We start from the raw sequence: 26779 nt of genomic DNA on the forward strand, positions 1-26779 counted from the left end.
ATGTAAGGCTATGAAAAAGATCATTAAGAAATTATTAAATACGGACATAGGTAACATGCAAACTCTCAACCCAAGTACGTTTGGATTTGACAAGGGCAGATCCTGCCTACTTTACCCGGGATGACTACTTCAAGAGGGTTACTGAAGCAATGCATGAGGGGAAATCAGTGCACACTGCATATCTAGATCTCACAAAGGCATTCAATACAATATGCTATAGATAAACTATCTCTGCTAAATGTTAATCCCTATATAATTTGTTGGATAGCAAATTGGCTCACAGATAGGACCCAGAAACTTAGGTTGGGCTGCCCTACTTCCTCCAAAAGACATGTCACTACTTGTGTACCCCAGGAATCAGTCCTTGGGCCGCTTCTCATTGAAATTTAGTTCTCAGAGGTCAGTGCTACTGTTAAGGGCTTATGGCTGACCAGATTTACAGAAGACTGTAAACTTGGTGCCATCACAAACTCCTCAGGGAAAACAAGATCCTTCAAGAGAGCCTTTCCTAAATAAATAGCAGGTGTCAGAATCATGGATTAAAACCAACTGCCAAGAAGTGTATAATATTTTTTTTTTTGACAAAAAAAAGTCCTTTGTAAATGTCACATTGACAACACTCCCCTGAAAACTGTTCTGGTAGTTAAGAGACCTGAAAACCTATGTAAACAACGAACTGTCCATCAATCATCATGTATCTGCTATTGTCAAAAAGTCTTTTTTTTTATTGCACAACTTATTACTAAGAGTTTGGCATCCAAGACCAGATATGTAATCATGCCACTGTATTCTGCACTCACCAGGCCAATCATTAAGTATAATGTCCCCTTTGATATGTACTTGTCCAAACATCTGCCACAATCTGAATGCCCACAACTATTTTTTATTAAGAAAATCACAAAAACTATGTGCACCATCTCAAAGCATTGTCCCTCTTCTTGGTGTCATACAGGTTACTGAGATGTGATCTCCACTTCACGTGTAGAGCCTCAGAAGACCCTATACTGTCATACCTACTGCATATTTGCAAATCCAATGGGGGCATAAACACCTGCTCAGGTGTAACATAAATAACATGTTGGAGGGATAGATTTGTATCACAAAGAATAATTCTCTTTACATATATCAAAAGTACTTCTCTTACACTATTCAAACATAATATGGATAAATCAGTTTGTAACCACAAATTCATCCCTGGTTTAGCACCATTGTCCCCCATGTATAGAGACGGCATGCAAATGTTCTGCTCATCTCTGGGTTATTCATACTTAAAATATAAGCGCTAAAAACTTCATGGGAAGCTATGGCTAGGCTTTTAAAGATCCTCGTGGATCAATAGCCAAGTAAGTGCCTTTAAACCTATGAACCTCTGCTTTTCAGAAGTTCAACAGACTAGAACCTGTTCTTGAACCATTACAAAATAAGCAAACCAGGTACATAATGTAGGGAAACCATATTCTGGAATAATTAACAGAAATAAAGGATAAGCCGGAAGATCATAGTTGAAATACTAGTGAGTGGCTTCAAGAAATGTCAGCTTGTACATTAAATAAAACGCTTTGACTGAGATAAGCACATAATAAGAAAAATGGTAAAGCCTGTCACGCATCCTGTCTGCAGTGTGCATAATTCACGTGACTCCCTCCAAGTAGTATATACTATAGAGGGATAAACGTCCCACAGGAAGAAGAGTTGTGTGGTGGCAGACTGTTGCCCCCCTGGGTGTGCTTTTTTGTCCTGCCATGGTCTTTGCTAGTCCTGGCCACATTTACTGCAGCTGTCCTGTTCTTTCTGCAGCATAAATATTTTTAAATGATTTTCTTGAAGAAGATATAAACTCTTGGGCTCTCCCACTGACTTCCTTCTCTTTTCTACTCCATCACTTTGGAGTCTTAAGTATTAAAAACTTGGACCCTTCCCCCTAAGTATGACCAAGTCACTCTCAAAGGGACCTATAGCCATCTATAGCAGACGTATATGCTTCCTTCATTAGATGCATCATACACTTATGTGATGATGGGTAAGCACATGGAACTTCCCCACTGGCAACTGGTGGTACTGCCAGGAACTCCCTCCAGCCAGCCTCTCCTGGAGGAAGGGAGTTCCCAACAGAAAATTCCAAACCTACACTCAAGAAAGGAAAAAAGTCATATGGCTCACTTCTATCAGAAGTCATACAGTTCAGTAAACTGCATTCTATCGCAGCTGATTTCATCACAAAAATGACATTAAAGTGTATTTTACTGATTATCAAGTAACAATAAGGAGGAAGGAAGTGTCTCTTACGCCCTCTGCTGTGTGATCTTGGAATTAATAAAATGAGAGATGAGAAGAGCAGGAGGCTGTCTGCCTGCAAAAACATGCTGTGTGTGAGCTTGACAGTTACTGGTATTTACACAGACCACACAACACTGGGTTTAGAGGATTTGATGTTTTTTCCATGGTTGTGTGATATCTTGAGTTGCATATTTAGAGAGATGGAGGTACAGGGAAATAGCCCCATGTGGAAAGTATAGGGTAGCTTGCCCCACTGAAAAACACTGTTTTTGCAGTTTAGCTGGGTTTCACAGTTGGGTGCTATTTTGATGGTTTATGACATGCATTGAATCTTGATGTATACTTATATCAATGATTCAATATACACATTCTATTTACCCAAATCATTTCTCTAAGCATCTGAGACTATTCCTGAATCCAAATCACCAGAAGAGTGGGTCAAACCCCTACACCCACGACAATGGTTGCATAGCAAACATCTCCGTCCACATCACATATTAAAAAAACAGTGCATGAAATTCAAACAAAAGAACCAACATTTTAATTAATTAACTCTCTTACATTCTGTGTGAAGGTGAAAATGAAATAGGAACAGCAACTCTCAAACAGCTATTACGCTGACCTCCAGGTTTCCTTTTTGTAACAGTGGCAAGTTCATTTGATAGAAAAAAATCCCAGTCTACCATGCATTATATAAAATGAATATATAAAACTAATGGTGGCATTTACCTTTTCCCTGTTCTAGAGGTTTCTGCAGTGCAGCTGCATTCTTTAACACAAAGGAGAGCCATGTGCATAGAGTGACTAGAGAAGGTGCATACAGCAGAGTAAGGACCAGCATAATGGTAAACCTTCACTGCATAGCCGGCCTTAGGCATAGGCAAATGAGGAGACCACCTAGGGCACCATTCTAGCAGAGGCACTTTTCCAGTATTTATTTGGTGTATGTAGACCAGGATGGGGGCACCGGGTGTTGTGGTGGCGGGCACCATGGAGCTCTTTTGCCTAGGGCACCAGTTTACCTAAGGCCGCTCCTGCTTCACTGTCACAACAATATCAAACACAGAACAATTCCAGTGTAAGAAAATACTTGATAGCAGGTTCAATACAACAAAACATCTTTAATAATACATAAAGCATTCAGACATGCATCCTTCCTCAGTGTGAAGAAACAGAACAAAACACTGCCTTTTCCTTTTATATTGAAGCTTAATTGCATCAAATGACACAGCCAGCAATCAAAATCTTCTCTAAAACTTGACATTTTAAAACCATGCATAAAAAAATACAACTCCCCAAACAGTTACTAGGTATAAAAACACCCACATAGAACATACCTAAAAGATACATTTAACATGCATAAGTTCATTTCCATAAAATCACCTGCTTCTTTTTCAGTACAGGTTTTAGGCTTACAGCCATATTGATTCCAGGTTTAGCATCTGCTTGAAGCATTACTATTCACTTGCACTCATTCATTTCTAGCATATTATTATTGTCATCCCCTCTTCTATTTTTAGGGACAACATTTATCACCCTAAACTTAAAAATGTGTTCAGCACCCATTTCAACAATATGTTTTGCAAAAGCATTAGTGCCTACTCTTTTAACATCTGAGTTACACTGTTTAAGTTTACGTGTTGTCTTCTCTATATGAAAAAACGCACATTTCATGCACTTAGCAAGGTAAACTATAGTACAAGTGTTGCATGTAGCAATTACTCTAAAAGTATATACCTTTCCAGTTATAGGGTGCACAAATTCTGGATCTGCAAGTTTATCAGGGCAGCATACACAGTTAAAACATGGGAAAGTCCCTAGTTTATTACTACATTTATTTTCTGCAACCTGCAAATCCTTATAGCACAAGTGTTTCTTCAAATTTTTACTATTTCTATATGAGAAACTTGGTCTATCACCTATAACATCCCTGATTTCAGGTACAGCTGACAATAACCTCTGATTTTTAAGGATAATATTTTGGACACCTCTAGTCCTTCTGTTACATGTAATTAATTAGCGTAGCCATTCAGATTTACCATTCCCCCCAGTAATTTGATATTGGTGTGACAGTGAAGGTTTACCATTGTGTTGGTCCCTACTTTGCTGTATTTTGTGGATTTGGAAAATAGCCTGGGCACTTGATTGCTGAAAGATGACACAGCCTACGTCTTGTACAGGTTTAAACCTGACTAATAACAGCACTGGTCACTCTACCTATGGACTATTGAAGGTACATAGATAGTAACTCTCATCTTGGGACATTTGAAGAATCTGTATAATGCTGGTAACATTGCTGTAGTGGAATCAACTAACAACTTTGAGAAAGCAGTCATAGTACTAGAGAAAAACATACGAACATTTAAAAATTTACAATGGCAGAAGTTCAGTTTCTGTGCATATTTAGAATTGGGGATAGTTCCCCATGGACTTCTGTTATTGAACATGCCCTCATATGGTAATACATATCCTGAACTCTTGCAGAAATGCCAAATGCGTAATTTAAAGCTGGGAGCAGACTATATGAGTCTAATGAATGATTTTTTTTTTTGTTAAAATTGAAGACAAACTGCAAAATCAAATATTGAAACTTGAAAATGATTTAACTGGTCTGCCAGTTGTTTTTAATAATTCAGCTGGATATGAACAAATGCTAGAAAGACTGGTTAAATTTGATGAGAAAATGCAATCTGATAAGAAGTGGTTCAGGACCTGAAAGATTTTAATTCGGGTAACATCTTTTCTTGGTTGGAGGAGAAGGCTGGTAATAATAGAAAGGAGGAGCAGAGTCAATTAGCAACAACCACTACTGAACAAGTTGTAGCTCAGAGTGGATCAATGCATGATTTAGATAACTTTTCCCTCCAGATACCAATTTACTACCGAATGAATGAGTGTTAAATGATAACACTGGTCAGTTTTTGCAAGGATCAATTATTTCGGGTCATTCTGTGCTATTGCAACCTGCAGCAAGAGATACCTCTAGCATGGAGGAAAATGGTTTGAACCAAGTGGATGAGATAACTCAACACACCTCTTTTTGCCTCAACCAACCAGAATGTTTAGAGCTGAGGAGGTGCAACCAATCGAGAGGAAGACCAAAAGGAAGGGAAGACAACAGAAGGACAAGAAGGCGAAGCAGTGGCCTGCAAACACGGAGCCACTCAAAGAACTTGAAAAAGAAAATAAACAAAGTATAGTAAACCTTTCCAGCTTCACCCTTAGAGATGAAGATGTTAAAATTCTGAAGAAAGGTCTGACATTCATCTCAGCAGGTACGGACACTATTGTAGATGTCATTACTGACTTAAAAACTTTTTCCAGGAATTTAAGCCTTAACTTGATTTTTAAAAAGATCGAACTTTGATACACCCTATGTTTGTAAAAATGTTCTAGTGTTTTATACCAATCAATCTTCCTTTGCTAAATGTTTTTAGTGACATTTGTGAAAAGGAACTTCAGTTATTATATTCCCAGAATGAAAAGAAAAATTGGTATAACCTGGCACATAGTGAGCATGAAGGTTTTGTGAAATTACGGAGTAATAATGAAATATTAATAAAACAGGCTGAAATAGTAAAAATTTGAAGAAACAGTTATGCTATAAGGATTTGCAAGTGTAGAAAATAATTGTAGTAATAAGGGACTTTCCCATGTTTTAACTGTGTATGCTGCCCTGATAGTCTTACAGATCCAGAATTTGTGTATCCTATAACTGGAAATGTATATAATTTTAAAGTAGTTGCTACATGCAACACTTGTACTATAGTTTACTTGCTAAGTGCACGAAATGTACGACGTTTTATATAGGGAAGACAACACGTAAACTTAAAGAGCATAAGTCGGATGTTAGAAGAAGAGTAGGCACTAATGCTTTTGCAAAACATATTGTTGAAATGGGTGCTGAACACATTTTTAAGTTTAGGGTGATAAATGTTGTCCCTAAAAATAGAAGAGGGGACGACAATAATAATATGCTAGAAATGAATGAGTGCAAGTGAATAGTAATGCTACAAGCAGATGCTAAACCTGGAATCAATATGGCTGTAAGCCTAAAACCTGTACTGAAAAGAAGCAGGTGATTTTATGGAAATGAACTTATGTATGTTAAATGTATTTTTAGGTATGTTCTATGTGGATGTTTTTATACCTACTAACTGTTTGGGGAGTTGTATTTTTTTATGCATGGTTTAATATGTCTTAAGTTTTAGAGAAAAATTTGATTACTGGCTGTGTCATGTGATGCAATTAAGCTTCATTATAAAAGGAAAAGGAAGTGTTTTGTTCTGTTTGTTCACACTGAGGAAGGATGCATGTCTGAAAGCCTTGTGTTTTATTAAAGTTTTGTTATACTGAAGCTGTTATCAAGTGTTTCCTTACGCTAGAAATTTTTCTTTGTTTGACTAGAGAAAGATGAAGTGCTGACCACAGCTACAGGCAATCAGGATTATCGGTTCCTCACACCCTACAGAAAGGCTTCTGATAATACTTATTTCCAGTTTTCCAAAACAAAGACAAGTATAGGTGGAACCTGGTCTCTGAGGTGAATTACATAACCGTGTTATGATTTGCAGTGGCTAACAACACATTTTAATACAGGGAGACATACATTTGGGATATGCACAATGCAGGATGGAAGCAGAAGTGGCAGCCACCTGAGCTTTAATAATAATGACAAGCACTTGACATGTCAACACAGGAAAGCACTGACACAGTGACTAAATGCCGCTCATCAGTTAAGACCTTAAACTTCCCTGCAGCTATGTATTCTTTTCCATTGCTTGCTGGGTAATGAAGCTTAGAGTCTTAGCAAATGATGAAATAAACAGTGTTGTCTTTGGAAGACTAAAACACCTGCACTGCAGTTTCTCCCATTTTTAGCGCCATGGATTGTATTCACAATGCAGGCTGAAGAAGGCATACTTTATCTTGCACTGTTCTCAGTGCTGGCAAAATATTTCTTGGTCGAAAGTAAAAGCATTTTGGTACTCATTGAAACTAAACCAGTAAAAGATACTACACTCTTCAGCCATTACTATAAATAAGTGCTGTGAGATTATTACTCTCATATGCAGTATTTTCTTATACATAAAATAAGAGGTTTCCCCATAGGTCCCAAGACTGATGTTTCAGCATCCTAGTTCATTTCTGAATTTTCCGAATCTTCAATACATTATTACATTATAGCACACAATCAGAAAAATAAGTCACTGCCAAATAATTTAGCACCTTCCCTGATGGGTGATATTTAATTATAGGGGCATCATCTATCATGTTTTTTTTTGTCTTTTACCGTTTTTATACACCTGTCATTTTCTAGGACCCTTGCACCATTCTGTATATCTGACTGCAGCCAAATTTTCATTTTACAGTCATTCATACGACTCCACACTAGATGAATCTAGCTGTGACTCCTCACTGACAAGGCACTGCCGTTTCACAAGATACAAAGCCTCATGGTGCCTCTTACTGAATGACAGACATAAAAGTTGAGTGATGGTTTAGCCATGGGTTGAAAGCCATCCTCCTTGCAAAAGATCAGTCAACTCACCTACCATTAGAATGTTTTAAGATGCAACATGTGCCTCATACTTTCTCCTCCATGCAGTGGTATGCACCCATTCTTTTCATAACACTGAGCTCTGAGCAGCCACTGGTCTGTACTCAGGAAACACAGTCGTCCATACAGCTCTAGAACCTTAAACTGGGATAAGAGAGCAGACCTATCCCCTTCTTCATCCTGTTCCTCTGAGCTAACCTTTTCAGTAGGCCATGCTCATTCCTCAGCATAGATCACCAGTGTGAGACTCAAACACACTGTTGCCTTTCTCAAAGGGTGAAACCAGTAAAACATCTCTCCATAAAATTTAATAAATAAATAAATAACATAATAAATATGCACTATGCATTTCAGAAGAGCTAGTCGGGTAAAGATAGAGGCATGTCTAGAGAAAGTCTTGGAGACAAAGCTGGACGGAGGTGCTGTGCATGAACGAGACTTCATCGCAAAGTAACAATTTGAAAAACTAAAAGTAGCTCAAGCAGAAAGCTGGAACTAATGAGGGACAAAGACCCAAAATCAAGAATATATTTAAATACTGGTTTTATTCAGTCAGAATATTACAATAAAAAGAATTGCATTTGCCTGTATTTTCTGAAGAAAAAGAAGTGCAACGCCTCTCATTACTTACCAAATATAATCTTTACTGTTCTCTAGCAAAATACCATTTTTAAGGAAAATAAAATTCATAGTGAAAATAAAGAATATTCCTAAAATCAGGGATTTTTATTTATTTGTATTCGCTAATGGAGGTGAAGAACTGATCCACATGGACCTTTTTCAGATTCAGCCCCGAAGCTTTACCTAATTGAGTGACTTGCTTAGAGTCATACAAGCAGGCAAATCAAGCCTTAATCTTCTGTGCTAATGAAAAGCATCACCTTTTCATTTAAAGGGACAGGCTGCAATAGGTAAAGCTACCGACTTTTTGTTTAGGTCAGCATAATAAGATTAAACGAGGAAATAATGCATGACAAGCAAAAGTTGTCTTTATGAGCAATAAAAGAGGTGAGAACTGCAAAAGCAACAGAGGACAAACAAATGAAATGCAAGTGAAACACACACACAAAAAGGAGACATTATTTAACTATAGAAAGAAAAGTGGAACTCAGCCAGAACTAACATGAATGTGGCAAAAAACAGAATTCCTAAACCAACACCTGTGTTCAAGCTTCACTGTAGTAAGGGCTGGTACAAAAACATAACAGAGTATATTTACAGGACTCTGTGCTTGTGTATGTGTGTTTTTAAGCACACTCGTGCATGTTGCGGGTGCCTGTTATGATACAACATGCTCAGAAGACATATAAAGTAATAGAAATAAGAAACAAATCTATTAACTATGCATTATTAAGGTAACTTCACATACTGCTTCAACAACAGCCCTTTAGGGAATATGCAGCATGATGCAGGCCTGAATTCCCTGCCCATACCTTTGTATGAAAGGTGTAACATAATGTCAAAAATATTGACTTTGAGAAAGGTTCATAGGTGTTTACTAAGTTATTGATCCATGAGTGTCTTTATAAGCCTAGCCATTGCACTCCGGTGAAGTTTTTAGTCCTTCTATTTAATTAGAAATAACCCAATGCCAGGCAGACATTTACATGTTACCCCAATCCATTAAGGACAAGCATGCTAGACCAGGGGTCAATTTGTTATTTCCTAGCCAATTGTCCAGATTACATTTGAATTGAGAAAGAGAAGTACTTTTCTTAATGTGGAGAGGAAGATGATTCCAAAGAAATGGTGGTGGAGAGGAAGATGAGAGTCCAAAGAACTGCTAGTGGAGAGGAAGATGATTCTAAAGAACTGGTAGTGGAGAGGAAGATGGTTCCAAAGGAATGTTAGTGGAGAGGAAGATGATTCCAAAGGAATGGTAGTGAAGAGGAAGATGATTCCAAAGGAATGGTAGTGGAGAGGAAGATGGTTCCAAAGGAATGTTAGTGGAGAGGAAGATGATTCCAAAGGAATGGTAGTGAAGAGGAAGATGATTCCAAAGGAATGGTAGTGGAGAGGAAGATGGTTCCAAAGGAATGTTAGTGGAGAGGAAGATGATTCCAAAGGAATGGTAGTGGAGAGGAAGATGATTCCAAAGACATGGTAGTGGAGAGGAAGATGGTTCCAAAGGAATGTTAGTGGAGAGGAAGATGATTCCAAAGGAATGGTAGTGGAGAGGAAGATGATTCCAAAGACATGGTAGTGGAGAGGAAGATGATTCCAAAGACATGGTAGTGGAGAGGAAGATGATTCCAAAGACATGGTAGTGGAGAGGAAGATGATTCCAAAGACATGGCATTCTCTGATAAATATCTGTCCTTCCAGCATATTCTGTTTATGTTGCAAAGGAGTTTCATACTTCTTGGGCAGGTGTTAATGCCACCATTGGACTTGTGGATGTGAAGAAGGTCTTAAAAGATAACATCTGTTGGGAATGTGAATATTTGATGGATTATGCTTCACTGGAGTACACAGCTACCTTATTGCTGAACACCACCTTCAGCAAATAGGATTTGTTGCATTTTCTCCACTGTTGTGTGACAGTTCCATTGGTATATGCAAGTTAAGGGGGAGTACTGGGTCTCCCCCCAACATGGGAGGTGCAGAAGGGCTTGCCCCTTCAAAAAAAATTTAAAATTATAATTGCCGAAAGTACTTTTCATCGAATCATGTTCATGCATTTGTCACAAATAATCAAGAATCTAGTCTGTTGAGGCTCAGAGGCATGATATTAAGAGGATAGGCAAAGCTTTCAGATGGTCATTACAGTTTTTATGATTCAGGCCTTTGATTTTCTTGGTGAGATAGAGTTATGGTCATTCAAGCTGGGTCAAGTGCATATCACAGGGGACATTACACTGAATGATCTGCCTAATATGCACCGAATACAGGAAAATCATCACACGCCTGACTTGGACACCGTAGCCTTACTAATAAGCTGTACAAAGAAAAAGGACTTTCTTACAACAACGGATACACGATAATCGAAGCTCAGTTCATTGTCTCCATAGGTTCCAAAGTCCCTAACTACTGGATCAGTTTTCAAGGGGTGTGTTGTCAGTGTGATAGTTACAGGGCTTGTTATACTTTCCAAACAATACTATTACACATTCTTTGGCATTTAGCTTTAGTCCATGGTTTTGACACCAGCTTTTTTTTGGCAAGCCCTCTTGGAGAATCTTGGTGTGCTCTGGAGAATTTATGATGGCACCAAATTTACAATCATCTGCAAACTTTGTCAGCCATAAACCCTTAACATTTGTTTTGATCTCTGGAAGTAAATGCCAGGAGGAGTGGCCCAAGGATTATACCCTGAGGTAAATCACTAGTGACAGGTCTGCTGGGAGAGGTAGAGCCAAGCATCCTAATTTCCTGTGTTCTACTACTGAGCCAATTTCTTATCCAGTGGGTTACACAGGGATTCGCATTTGTCTTGGAGAGTTTATCGGTGTTGAAGAATCGTATCAGGGAGCACTTGTATGAAATAAGCAGATGTGACAGTAGGAATGCTTTATATAAGCATATTTGTAACACTGGTATTGAACACTCTTTTACGTTTTTAGTTTTGGAATTCCTGAATGTAGGAGCCTGAAGAGGTGATATTAAAACAAAAACTGAATGTTTAGAAGTTAAATGGATGTTAATTTTACAATCTGACAAAGGGAAAGGATTACATTACACCACCATCCATCCTACAGAACGCACCAAATTACTAGGAGTAGAAATAGACAATAAACTGAACTTTGACATTCACATTTCCATGACCATTAAAAAAGTGCACAAAAAACTAGGAGCATTATATAGAAATCAGCAGCTACTTACCAAAGCAGCTAAAATAATAGTAGCAAATTTTCATCTTATCTCTACCCTACTCTACACCTCTCCAATATTTACTAACCTTAGACAATGCAATCTAAATAAGCTCGAAGCCTGCTACAACAAAATCGCCAAATTCACCACAGGGGCTTCCTACCGTACTCTGCACTGTCTCTCACTAGCAGAACTGGGCTGGCTAGAGCTCCCCCACCTCCTTCAATGGTACCAACTCACACTCACCCACAAACTAATAAACCAACCACTAAAAGTCCCATCCCTCCAGAATCTACTCCAACCCTACATAACTACGAGACCACTAAGGTCCAGCCACAAAAAACTCTTGCAAGTCACAAGAGCCATTAACTCTGCTGGAGAAGCATTATTCTCCTGCACTATAGCCAAACTCTGGAACTCGCTCCCATCCTCAATTACCTGTGTAACTTCTTGCGCCCACTTTAAATCCTTACTAAAATCACACTTAAAAACTTGCCAGATATGCCCTTGCAAACCCCCCCTCTAATACCATCCACTCTACCCACCCACTACCTCTCTCGGCCCCCATCAACAACCTACTCTTAGCAAGCTTGGTTATTCATGTTCCCAGTTACCTGCCACATAGTGCTAACTTCTTGTAACAACAACTGCTAATGGCTGTTACGTACCTCAAAAACAGATTGCATCAATTGTTCACTGATGAATCTCAACTGCATTTGTAACCATGTTTAGTATATGTCACCATATTTTAAAATTGTACTATGTTCTACAGCTGTTTTACATCTGTTTTCTTCTTGTCTTGCGTCCTTAACTGGACTAATGTCTATATTTAAATGCTATGTTTCTTAACTGTATAATGCAAATAATACTTAATGTGGAGCTTTTCTTCCCGGGTCTTCGCTGAAAACGGACCTGTGTCCAGTCGGACTCTCCCGGTCAACAAATGTAAATAAACAAATAAATAAATAAATAAATAAATGAGCATATACCTTTAAAACCCTTGCTGAGATCACGTGACTTGACCAGGCGATTTTGAAGTTACCTAACTGTATTTAAGCACTGTTTGTTAGTTTGTTTTTAGATCTGATAAAGTACCTTCAGTGTGAAAGAGCTCATCTGTTATATACTTTTTACTGTTTTTATTTTTTATATTAAATTTTTTATACAGTGCTGTGTTATCTGGTTCTTTTGTTTTACTTGCTAGAGTAACAATGATACCAGAGTGTGGGATGATGTCAAAAACCTTTGCAAGATCTAGATAATGTGGTGTGAAATGATTTTCCCTCATCCATTGCTTCAGTATGCTTCTCAAAGAAGTCAACCAGATTAAATAGGCAGGATCTACCTTTGACAAAACCAAACTAATTTAGGAAAGCTAAACACTCTTAACCCAAGTCAATACTTATTAATTCCATAATGATCCTTGCCATAGTCTTACAGATTAAGCTGGTCAGACTTATGAGTCTATAATTACCCAGGTCTTTTGATGCCCCAGCTTTGTGAAGTGGGATGACCGTTGCTATCCTTCATTCATCTGGCACAAAGCCTGTTTGAATGCGGAAACTGACTAGCCTCTGTAGAAGTTTTAACAGGTCCTGTTCCAGACTGGCCAGAGCCATCCTGGTATGTTATTTGGCCCCATAAAAGTAGTGTTTTTGGCCTTGGATAGTGCTTTGAGGACTTGTGCTTGTGAGATTTGATGGTGGTGTAGATACACGATCTCTGAGTGTTCAGAAGAGAGGAGGTAAAATTAGAGCCAAATTGTTTCCGCTAATAGACTAGCGATGCCCTCTTGCTCAGAGTATATGATATAATTTACTATAAGCTCTGCAGAGTCCTGTGCATTGTTTCTAACATAGTTAAGGAAGGCTTTATGGTTTTCTTTTGCCTGTGTGGCCAGTTTTACTTCATACCTAGCTTTGGTTGATTTGATCAGGAACCACAGTTCCCTGTTAAGTTTAGCAAGAGCAATTTTAGCATCTTGAGAGTTGTATTTATTTTTATGTTATATTTATTTATTAATGTTTTTCTTCAAATACAGAGCCTGGTTATGTTTGGTCCATCACAAGGGTTTATTTTTAAATTTGACATTGTATTTCCTTTAGAGGGAGATAGATTCATTCTATGTAGCTATCTGGGTTCAATTTACATGCTCGAAATTCTAAAATATTGAATTTTAGAATTTCGAGCCTGTAAAGTCGAACAGACGGAAACTGCGAACCTCGAAATGTCGAACCCGCAGTACAGATAGCGTGTTAGGTAAGTTTACATTTTTAGGGTTTATGTGTGTTTGAGTGTGTTGGGATGTTTGAGGTGTGGGTTAGGGTAGGTGTTGTGCGGTTTGAATGTGTTAGTGTTGGGAGTGCTGGTGTGTGTATGTGATGTGTGTTTGTGCGGCGGGTGGAATGTGTGGTGCTGGGTTGTGTGTGTTATGGAGTGTTGTGTGACCTTGGAGTTAGTATATATAAGTAGGGGGTGTGGGGGTTGCAGGGGGTCTTGCCCCCTGCATATACTAAGGGTAGGTGTGTGTATGTGTTTGATTGTTTGCGTGTGTGTTATGTTTGTTGTAGGGAAGTATTGGGAGGTATGTACATTCATCTATGTATGTGTTTTGTAGTCTGTGATGTGTGTTTTTCGGGATTTTGTAGAGTCGCGATTTTGGGTGTCGGGTTTGTGTATGTTCGGTGTTTAGGGTATTCGACTTCATAGTTTTGTGATACTGAAATTCGATATTTCATTATTTCGAGATTAGGAAGGGAATCCAACTATTCACATGTGCATAGAATTTGGCTGTAAAGGATTCCATATAAGCAGTGGAGTCATCGGTTGTAAAGGGGATGTCGAATTTATCCAGGCCATCCCTTAGGTTTAGTTATTTAGTCTTCTAAATACAGAGTTATTAGAAGATGCTTCCACCTTCAGTTTCATGGTAAATGTGACAGATTTGTGGTCTGATTTGACTAGGGAAGAGGTTATAATTAGTAGGGAACAGAGCTATCCCATATCAACAAGGACCAAGTCCAGGATTTCATCTCCCCTAGTTAGGGTGCAAACTAACTGGTCAACAGAGTTTGTACTTATGAAGTCCAGAAATCTCTGGGCATACATTATTGAGGGTATACAAGTCTCATACTTGATGGAAGAAGTCCCCTTGGAGTACCATGTTGGGATTAATGAACAGGGCCTGCATACTAGTTAGGTTGGAGGTATGGGCCAAGTAGGACATAGAGGCGGTCCTATAGCTAGCTATGATGTGATAAGGGGTTTTCCTAATGGTAGGTTGGACTTGGAAAAGTTCCAGGTCATTATCCTGTCTAACAAGTCTGGAAGTGAAATTTTGTTTTATGACTATACAGACAATGCCACTTTTAGTGCTTTTATGTAGTGCAGAGGACCTGAATGCATGATTGACGGTGAAACCCTGCATTGATGGGGTGCTCTCAATGGTCTTGAACAAAGTCTCCACAATGATGTATATATTGCTGTATTCCAGATTAGGAAGTGCCTGTTGGGAGTTAAACTTTTGTTAAGGCTCCTAGCATGAAATTTTACATATTTATCAGAAGATTACATCACCAAAGGCTAATGTTTGCAGAAAAGTAAAACAGTTCCAATTTTAAAACAAGGCAATCCAACTTATAAATAAGGAGCGGGATAGTTTGAGAATGACATGAATATTTGAGTACGGTGTTACAGGCATGAGTTTTCTGTGGGAAACTGTACTGGGGTATCATTTTTGTACTCACAAAACTAATGCAAAAAACATACCATAAAAACAAACATGTTTAATAGTATTTCATAGATGGTTTTCAGTAATGTGCTCTTCTGAATAAGTAAAATGCAGAGAAATATTTTAAGCAAAGATTTCAGCTCTATGTTGCAGAAGTGTGGGTTAATAAAACGGGCTCCAAAAGAAATTCATCTCCTTTTCTTTGTATAATGGGACAGAAAACAGCAAACGTATATAATGCTCTTCATTCAACAGTGATGAACAGAGAAATAGTTTAAAACAGTAATAATGAAGTCTAAGACTTACTTTAATCTATGGAAAATGTTACTCATAGAAAGAATAGATACTTTTTTCATTTCTGTGCAAGTTTATGAAACTAATGTACACTAAGTAACCAAGTTAAAAGAATCTAGCTTACTGAAGTTGATGATTTGGGAGAATTGTTAATAAAGGACAGAAGTGCACATGATATATCTACTGAAACATTACTTAAAGACTGTACTGTTTTGACTTTGAAAAAAGATTTAAATGTTTGTAGAGATAACAAAATTATTAGAGTTAGTAAGACAACTTATTGAAGAAAATGCTTACAGAATTAAATGCCTGGAAAACGAAACCAAAAATAATTAACTCAAAATGCTCAGTCAAAATGACGATATTGAAACTGTTTGTACAAAATGTGAAACCAGGACTACTGATGCACAGAATGTGTTTGGTGAAACAGAATTTCCCTAGTCTGGTTCTCTGAATTTATTGTTCAGCAAACAGACCCTTAAAGAAATATAAACTACCCTAAGGTGTTACAACACTGGAGTATAGTTCAGATTACATAGAGGGTTTCACCCCCATATGACAGTCTGGGGTTTCTCTTCCCTAGGACTTGTTCAGTCTCTGAATACTTCTGTGTAATAGAGTATCTGTTTCAACAGACTGTTTAGTGCAGTCAGTAAAATGTGTGATCTAGGTGTGGTACAGTTAATCTCTGGCTCCATGATGCAGAAGGAAAATATCCTGATTGCAACCCAGATGACCCTTAACACTTAGTGATCTGGGTACCTGGAAAGACAGCCATAGAAGGGAAACAGCCAACTCACTGCATATACAATACCCAACAACAAAGTGCTGCAATATATAGTATAGCTTCACAAATTGAATTGTCAAACTTACAGTCTTCCTTTTTTATTATTTTTCAATTTTATGTGAAATCTGTATTTTTGAATTAATAATCAGATAAATTGCATTAAGTAAATTAACTATCCCAACATGATCCTCCCAGTTCCCCCTGTCACCTGCATAAAATAATATTACACCCTTATCATCTAATAGAATCGGTAATTGTTATTTTAGTCATCTTATATCATCTTCAGAATTTCCATTGTTCACCAGTTTCATATATCAGTTAAAAATACCATCATTTATCTACTGGAAATGTATGGTCTTGAGGAATAAGTGGATGCCAGTTCAGATCTTTGTCGCTATACTACCCAAGACAATTGTCTTAGCAATATATCTAGGTGTCCCTGATAAACCACACAATATCCAAATGTTATAATATTCCTCTTATTAAAGTCTTTTAGCAGATTGGGTTATTTATTAAGGAAAATTTATTATTCCACCAAGAGTATATCTTGGGACAGGTCCACCACATATGTTGCCAGTCTCATGTACTGTCACAATCATGCCAATATTTCTTAGATTTAATGGTCCACCTCATTTTTATGGGTTTACATTAGGACAGCAAAGCGACGAAAGAGCGAACAGATTTTTGTAGAATGTCCAGATTTTTGCCTCATATTTTTGGTGTGTTCCTCCTAAAATCTGTACTTTTCTGGCAAATAGCTGAGGATTGAAGTCATTAAATAATGACAAACATTTGAGTTTAAGATTCCACATCCTTCAGAAAATTCATGCAAATGCAAAACCTATATTCTATCAAATTTCTAAATTTGTAAGAGCAATATTTAAAATCTGTCCCCTATTTGTCCCCCTGTCATTTTAGGCTTTGTCCAGATTTTTTTCTCTAAGAGGTTGAGAGGTATGTAGGTCCCCCAGATACAGCCTCAGTGTTTCAAATCAAACTTCAGTCCCCACCTATCTATACGTAATATTCCCTGCTAAAAGCTGATTATTTCTCCCAAAATTCTCTTAAGCTCCATAATAGGAGTTTTTGGTGCAATATAAATACATGCCAAAGTAATCCTCCTGTATTAGAAGTAGCCCCTTACTACCACAAATCTGTCATTATCAGCTTTTTTTATTCTCTCTTCTATCACTATTGGAGCTCCTCTAACAATTAGTATAAATACTCTCCGTTTCATTTGTTCCTGATACTCTGCTGAATCTCCATCCTGAAATCCTTCCTTTATCAAATTCAGATGTTCACTTCTTTCCAAATGCGTCTCCTGTAGCACTGCTATTTGCACTATTATTTCTTAATATAATTTACTCTTTCCTTTTTATCTATATCTGTGAGGCCATTCAAGTTCCAAAATGATATGGATAGTGTCACTGGTCTTTCTGTAACATATATGACAAGCAGGCAGTGTATTTCATTTAGATGCTTTAATACATAGAAACACATCAGGATGGATAGCAGCATTATAAAATATAAACTGGTTAACAGACAGACCTTAAATACATACATGCTTACATCTCAACATCTTACTACAAAATGGCAGTCTAGCTTGCATGTGCTCAGTATAGGTACATACACACACATTGATCTACATCATCCCTCTTAAAAAGATTGCCCTTTGTAAAAATAATATCAGAGTTAGACATGCATTACTACAGACATTGGAAACAAAACACATTGTTCATGTCAAAGTTGCTTCATATCTGCTACAGGGTTTAAAGATTTGACCATATCTCGTAACTTAACAGTCTGGACCAAATTTAGCAACAGGGACAGTCTGTGGTGCACAACTCTTATTAGGAACTTCTGGATTCATCACAGGAACAGGAATGTCCTCTAGGACTTCCTCAGGAATTGGAACACCGGCCAACTCACTCTGAGATAAAGAGTCTTTCTCACAGGTTATGTGCTATGGTATAGACTCAGACACTGGTCTCAAATGCTTCTGATTCCACCTAAAGAATGCTCCTTATGATTCCATTGTGATTCCACAATGTATGATCTCGGCTCTGGACAAATATTCTTCATGACACCAATCCGATCATAACTTTAGACGTTTGCATCCTTACCACTTCTCCTTCTTGTAATGGATTGAGCGGTTTGCTGGTTTTATTGTAGTAGGACTTCTGAGTTGAATGCTTCTTCAACAGATTGGCTTTCACTGACCTATTGTTCTTGACACATGGAACCAACAATTGACTACTGATTGGTAATGTGGTTCTGGTTTGTCTCGACAGAAGTCTCTGAACAGGTGAACCAAGATGTTTATCACGAGGAACATTCTGAGATTCAGGAGATTCTGGAAAACATCACTAGTATCTCGTTTTGATTTCTCTAGTAACTGCTTCACACTTTGAACTGCATGTTCTGCCAAACCATTCGACTGTGGGTACTCAGGGCTACTAGTGACATGAGTAAAGTCCCATTCTTCAGCAAATCTTTTGAACTATTGGCTTGTAAACTGAGTGCCATTGTCAGAAATAACTTTGTGTGGACTACCATGTACTGCAAAATTACACTTCATCTTAGTAATGTCAGTACTGGATGCTAGGTTATGAAGTAGGTCAATCTCGAACCAACTGGAGTAAGAGTCTAGTAACACCAAATAATGTTGACCATTCCACTTGAAAATGTTCATGGCTACTGTCGACCAAGTTAGTTCAGGAATCTGGTTTAGCTGAAGTGGTTCCTTCTGTTGAAGTGGCTTAATACTATTACACATTGAACAAGATGAAAGTGCTCTCTCAATGTCTTGTGACATAGAAGGCCAAAATGCTAGTCCTTCTGCCCTTCTTTTGGTAGAGTGAGTTCTTTGGGTGACCACGCTGCAAGATAGTAATGTACTCTAGTTGCAAGGACTTTGCAACAATTACTTTTGGACCTTTCATAATAATAACTTTGTCAGACAAAAATCTCATCTCTCTATGGAAAATAAGGTTGCACTTCTTGAGGTAAACTAGATAGTTTTGATGTCATCCTTGATTGATAAAGTGGTTAAGCCTTTGTAAAACTGGAGCTGTGGCTGTGTGATTTCTCAACTCATCAAAGCATGTGGAAGAAATATTTCTCACTTCCATGACTTCAAAATCAAGGTTCTCATTCTCATGTTGTTCTGTGGTGTTTCTGGGTGATCTAGATAAGGTATCAGCAAGATAAAGAAGTTTGCCTTTCTTGTAGACAAGATTGAAATTATAGTTTTGCAATCTCAGCATCATGCATTGCAGTCAGGTTTCAAGATAGTGACTAAAGGTTGGTGGTCTGTTTCGATCTGGATAGGTCTACCATAAAGATAATCATGAAACTTTGGAACACGCAAACACAATTGCCAAAAGGTCTTTCTCCAGCTGGACTTACTGCATTTCAAGTTTGGGTAAGAGTTCTCGATGCATAGGCAACAGGTTGCTCCTCTTGTGGAATAACTGCAGCAAGACCAAATTCTGAGGCATCACAGGAAAGTGTAACTGGCTTGTGAACATCATAGTTGGTGGACTTGCAATTCTCTGTTTCAGGACATTAAATGCTCTTTGGTATTGTTCTAACCAAGACCAGGATACATCTTTATGTATCAGCTCTCTGAGTGGTGCTGATATTTGGCTCAAGTCTGGAATGACCTTGCCTAAGTAGATGACCATGCCAAGAAAACATTGAAGGGCTTGGACATTGTCCAGAGCTGGCATCTCAAGAATGGCTGTTTGTTTAGAAGGGTCTGGTTATAAGCCTGTACTCATAAATAAATGACCAACATAAGTAATTTCTTAACGTGTCATTTCTAGGACTTCTGAGGTTTCTGTCATGTTCTGCTTCATCATGACCTCCTACTAGTATGTTGTCTACTTTAATAGCACAAGGATACCCAGAAAAAAATTTGCTCCATTGCATGCTGAAAGACTTCACTTGCAGAATTTCTCCCAAATGGCATTCTTAAAAATCTGTTCCTGCCAAGTGGAGTGCTGAAAGTAGTGAGCAATGATGATTGTTCATCAAGCTAAATTTGCCAAAATGAACTATTTGCATCTAAGACAGAAAAAAATAGTGGCATTTGGCATTAAGGCGGCGACTTCTTCAATTTTGCACATTGGTTGATGAGGTTGTTTTAGAGCTTTGTTCAAGTCTCATAGATCGATACATATTCTGATGTCATCTGAGCTTTTCTTATGAGCTACCACCATGGAAGATGCCCATTCAGTTGGAGTTTCAACTGGACAAATCACACTTTGTCGCACCATTTTTGTCTAGCTCAGCCTTGACTCTGTCCTGCATGGCTATTGGAAATTTGCATGCTAGCCTGATAACTGGACTGACCTATGGGTCTAACTTCATGAAGTACACAACTGGAAGTTTTCCTAGTTTGTCTTCGAAAAGATCATTATAGGTAGAAAAAAATATACTGGACAAAATTAGAGTAGTGGTCTTTCAAGCTAACTTGGTGGACTTCTTTATTAAATGAAAGTAGTCCCATTTTCAAACTGTCTCTAAGCCATAATAATGACTTGACGTGACCCTTGACCACATAAAATAACACGTCGTAGCTTCTTCCAGCAGAGTAACATGAAAGCACTACTGAGCCTTCAATCTCAATTTCTTTACCTCCATAAGTAACAAGCTTCACACACCTTGCCAAATCAAGCCTTTCACCTTTCACATACTCTAACAAATGTTTCTGCTGACTTAACATTGCACTTGGAACCTGTTTCAACTTTGAGCTCTATGGGTTTGCCATTTATCTGAACAGTACAAAATACTTTATTCTTTGCCATTAAATATACTGCATTAACTGTTTCATGAAACACTTACACACCATCAACATAAAGAGCAGGGTTGCAGCTCTCTAATTGAACAACTGATTTCTTAAAATGTTCCCTTTTAATAAAACAATGTGGGCCTTTTGATTTACAAAACCTTTTGAAATTATTCCATTTATTGTATTTGTGGCATTGCCAACCAAAAGCTAAACATTTTTCCTTTTAGATTCATGACTTCCACCACAGTTATGACAGTTGGCAATGAAATTGGGTTGGGGCCCATGCTCTGAGTTTGCTGACTCACTATTACGCTTCACTGAGACTGTGCAAACTCTGGAATTTGCGGGAAAGTTCTGGAGTTTACAAGTGAGTGCTGCAGGGGCTACAGTTGCTGCCATGTGCTTGGGCCTGTTTCTTTTAACTATGTGCGGCATACTATCAACATGAGCTTTATCACTGTGCCTTCTAGAGCTGCTCTCATTTGTAAGCATATCTGTGTGTTTTTGTGCTTTTCTGTGAGCTCATGTATCTGAAAAATCTCAATGGCCTTATTCAAAGTTAAATCACGGTCATGAAGCAAAATCTTTCTCACAGCGTCATCTTTAATACCACACATAAGTCTGTCTTTTATCAACTCATCCCTTAAATCACCAAATCTGCATATTTTAGCTTTATTTCTCAGGGCAATTTTATATGCTGCAAAAATTTCACCGGGCTTTTGATCCTTTTTATAAAATAAGTGCCTTTCCATTGTAACATTTGTCTGGGGGTTACACATTTCTCTAAATTTATGTTTTAAGCACTCTGTGTCGTCCCTTGACTCAGCCTGTGCAACAATATGAAGGTTCCCCCTTTCCTATATAAATAGCAGGTGCATACACAAATGAACATTCCCTTTCAATGGCTTCTGACCCAGCTACATTAAGTAGAATAACTGCCTTTGTATGGTCATCTTTATCAGAAAATGCAGCCTGTATGAAAATGTCGTACTCTTGTCAAACACTACAGTTCTCAGCAATATTACTGTCAAACACAATTGCACTAGTTTTTTTAAGTCCATCTGCCATGCCTACAAATTATACACAAACATACTGAAAATATGGCCCTTGTAACTATGTATGAATAACCTATGCTGTGAGCTTGTAATAACATTCAAATGCACTCTTTGAAATACTGTACTTTATGAAATATGCTCAGTAATGGCTGTATTCTGTGAAATATGTCCTGTAATGCCTGTACATTTGCAAAATAGCTTTACTGTAACACTGCACAAACATGTGAACATTTTATACACTTCTGATAACTCGGATATCTTTGCTTAATACTAAAAATACATATGTTGCAAAAATGCGGTCGCTTCCCTTTATTTTATTAATTTTATGCAATCAGGCTTTATTTCAAAATTTTCTGTAATAATTTGAATATTTTTATCAATGTCGTACATATCAGTTTATGTGAATATCATTTAGAATGTTCTGTATACCTTGTTTCATATTTTGCGAAAAAGAAATAGTGATGAGTAAGTTTTAATATCTAAAATTTGTTTCTGATCTGTTTTACAAAGTATGCACATTTTAGGGATGATTCACTCCTGTATATTCCACCAGTCCCAAGCAAGTGCCTTAAGTTGTTTTAGCCACGCCACTTCTACCTTCATGCCCTTTAGACATCCCACTTCTGACACCATATGGCTCATCTCTTTTTAACATAGATAACAAGCAGGCAGGGTGTTTTGTTTAGATGCTTTAATACATAGAAACATATCAGGATGAATAGCAGCACCATAAAATATGGGCAAACTAGTTAACAGACAGATACTACATACATACATGCTTACATCTCAACAGCTTACTACAGAATGGCAGTCTAGTTTGCACATGCACAGTATTTATACACTTTTGCAAGCCCTTTGATAGCTTCTTAAAGGTACATACACACACATTGATCTACAGATAGTATAGCCATTTTAAGAAGTTATTATTCCCACCTATTATATATGACAGCTTTTTAAATGTATTTTCCAGCTTTTGTGTTACATCCACCCACTAATGTTTGACAGGTTGATCTCTTATGCAGTTGTTTCTTGTCATCTCCATGTGAACCTATGTAATTAAATTTTTTTGTTTTAATGAAAACCCTCATTCAAAAAAAAAAATAAAAACCCAAAACACCCCAAGAACCACTAACTTAAAACAAATGCACAAAACTATGTACATCTTCAAATAATGAAATTTAACCCATCATATAGGAACAACTGTCTCAAATTGACAGCTGTATACACAGGCACTATCGCACCTAATATTAAGACTATCCATGCTAAGACACAAGTTACAATCTGTGCTCCTACTTACACTAATCACCATTTGTTCTTGTCTTATTATTATTCACCTCACAGATGTGAAAAACAGCTTGTATGCTTTCAGAAAACACTAACTTTTAGCCTTAAAATGTTCTCTGGTATTTATCGCCTGCCTCTGTAGTTGGCTTTTCTCCATGGAAACATAACAAAATGTACAGCTGCCCTCAGCAGACTTCTCAACTCACACTGAACATTTATTTGTTAAAGGAAAACTTTTCATTACATTTAATGTTCTCTATTATATTTGTTTCCACTAAAAACATATCAACCTTACATGTATTATAATATGTGCTCTTTTAAACACCATCCCCATCTCAACAACCCAAGATTACAGCCTATTAACTTAAATATGCTTTTGTCTAGCTTTTCTACTCATTTTACATTGTAATGCTTACATTGCTTAAAACTAAAAAAGAAGGGAAAAGTGTTGGGGTACTTGTTTACTGCAGTATCTTTATCACATACAACTATAAATGAAAATGCTTTACTGTATAACATGTAATTTACATCAGAAAATGTTTTTTACAAATACTATTAAGAACTAAAACTGTTTTACTTAACTACTTTTCCCCTTCCTTTCAGTGTTCTTCCAAACATTCATGATGTGAAGTGGGGTATATGATTTCCAGTCCCCCACAAGTTTAACAAGTCAACAAAAGCCCTGGGGTGTGTGTATTTTTATTTGAGGGTTTTCAATAAAACATAAAAATTCTGCAAGATGTGACATAGGCTTAATGAAGATGACAAGAAACAATTGTATAAAAGATTAACCTGCCAAATGGTGCATGCATTGAATACAAAACCTGGAACCATACATTTAACAAAAAAGCTGTTATACATAAATGGCGGGAAGAATAATCCCTCAAGAACATGATTCTTTCTATAATGTGTGTAAATGTTAATGGTCTCACAGATAAATACAAAAAAGAGAGTAGTGAATTATATTAAAAAAATGTAGAGTATAAGTAGCTATGCTCCAGGAGACACACTTGGAAAGAACTGAACATGTGAATTTAATAAAGAAAGGTTTTCAAGATGGTTATTCAGCAGAATATCTGGGGCAAAGGAAGAGAGGAGTACTTCTATTAATTGCAAGAGGAATAGTAATAGAAGAAATTATAAAAGACAATAATGGAAGATTTATAGTATTAAGGGGCTACTGGCAAAGAAGAAGAATTACACTGGCACATATTTATACTCCACTGAAAACTGCTATAATGGATCTTAAGAAAATTCTTGGAGAAATAATCCACTTTCAGCAAGGAATATTATTTATAAGTCGGGACTGGAATTTGATTTGCAACAGTGAAGATGTGTCTGTGGAGCCCAGAAGGGAAAATATAACAAAGGAGGGTAGATTTATGAAGAAATTTATGAAAACATTTGGCATGAAAGATGTGAATTCAGTAATAGGAGTTCAGAGTGAATTTACATACTATTCTTTGAGATATAAAAACTGGGCTAGGCTAGACAGAATATACAATTCACAGGAACATTTACATTTAATTGAAGGTCTTGATATGCACCCAATAACTATTTCAGATCATGTGCCAATAATAAGTAAAATAAAAACACAGGGTAATGAAATAAAATGGGACACTGGCACTTTCCCACCTATCTGTTGAAAAGAAAGGAATTTAAGGAATGGGCAGTGGAAATTACACAGGAGCTATTAGACAATATAGAGAACTAGGGAGTGGGATAAAATTAAAGTGGAATTTAAAAATAGTGTGGAAATAAAAGAAAGGGAGATATGGTTAAGAAGTAACAATAATTACTTAGAGGGACTGACAAGTGTTAAAGTACTGCAAAATAGAGGGAATCTGAAAGAACAAGAAGAGGAGCAACTACAGAATGCTAAACCTTGATGATATGCATGAGTTTAAAAAGATTGCTGTTAAGCAACTGTTTTTTGATAATAACCCTAAAGCACAAAAACTTTTAGCATAATGGCTCAGGCAACAGAAACTAGAAAGGGCTGTCACCAAGCTTAGGAAGCCTATAACAAGGAAGGTAACAACAGATCCTGTAGAAGTATTGGAAATACTTCAAAAATTCTAAGATAGTCTGTATAAAGCAGAAAATATGGAAATCAAGAAAAGGTACAAATGGAAATGTTTATGGAAGAATTAAATATGCTCGGGCTTGAGGTAGAGGAGGCTCAATTGCTAACAGTTAGAATAATAGGAGATGAGATAAAAATGGTGATGTATAACCAATCTACAGGGAAGTCCCCAGGAATAGATGGTATTCCTGTGGAGGTTTGGAAGCTAGGAGGGAAAAAACTGATAAAGATCTGGAAGGTTTTGTTTAACAGTATTTTAAGAGGATGAGAAGTACCAACATCCTGGAAGAAAGGGGTAGTAGCTGTAATACCTAAAGAGGGTAAAGATCCATCAGATACAGCTTCATACAGACCCATTTCAATACTAAATCATGATTATAAAATGTTTATGTATATAAAGGCAAAACGAATGGCAAAAGTGATGCCAAATTTGATACCTATGGCTCAGTGTGGTTTTGTGGAGGGCAGGCAAACATTTGACAACATTAACCAAACAGTGATGATCCAGAGGGAAGCAGAATGTAAAATAATACCACTGTTGTTGATAGGTCTTGATGCAGAGAAAGCATTTGATAGAGTGAGCTGGGACTTTATGAGCAGAGCAATGGAAACATTCCCTGAAAAAATTATAAGGTTGATTAAGAGGATATATGAGGGATCTGAGAAGTGGGTGGGGTCCTCTCTGATAATCTCTGTTTGAGCAGAGGAACTAGGCAGGGGTGTCCTCTCTCTCTCCTTTGTTGTTTGTATTATATTTAGAACCACTGGCAAAGAAAATAAGCGACTCAAAAATTCAAGGATATAGTTGGTTTGGTAGTCAACAGAAGCTGGCTCTATTTGCAAATGACATTATTTTATACCTGGCAAAATCAGAAAGAGATATTACAGTGCTGTGGAACATATTGAGACATTTTGAACATTTTTAGGATACAGAATTAATGAAGCCAAAACAAAAGCAATAGGGGTAAATTATGTACGAAATACAAATTGATTCAGCAATAGCCATACTTATAGGGACATGACAGAATGAAGTATTTAGTAGTATGGATTAAAAATGATACCGATGTGGCAGCTGAGGATATGTGGGAAGTGACCAAACAA

The 26779-nt window shown here is 37.3% G+C and overlaps 1 pseudogene; it reads left to right on the forward strand.

Annotated features, from left to right (window-relative positions):
• The first annotated feature begins 5335 nt into the window (after positions 1 to 5335).
• LOC122808476 overlaps positions 5336 to 26779 on the forward strand; it is a 62101-nt pseudogene continuing 40657 nt past the window's right edge.

This window comes from Protopterus annectens, chromosome 8.part0 (assembly GCF_019279795.1).
Source record: "Protopterus annectens isolate FY-2018-M chromosome 8.part0, PAN1.0, whole genome shotgun sequence".
NCBI lineage: Eukaryota > Metazoa > Chordata > Ceratodontiformes > Protopteridae > Protopterus > Protopterus annectens.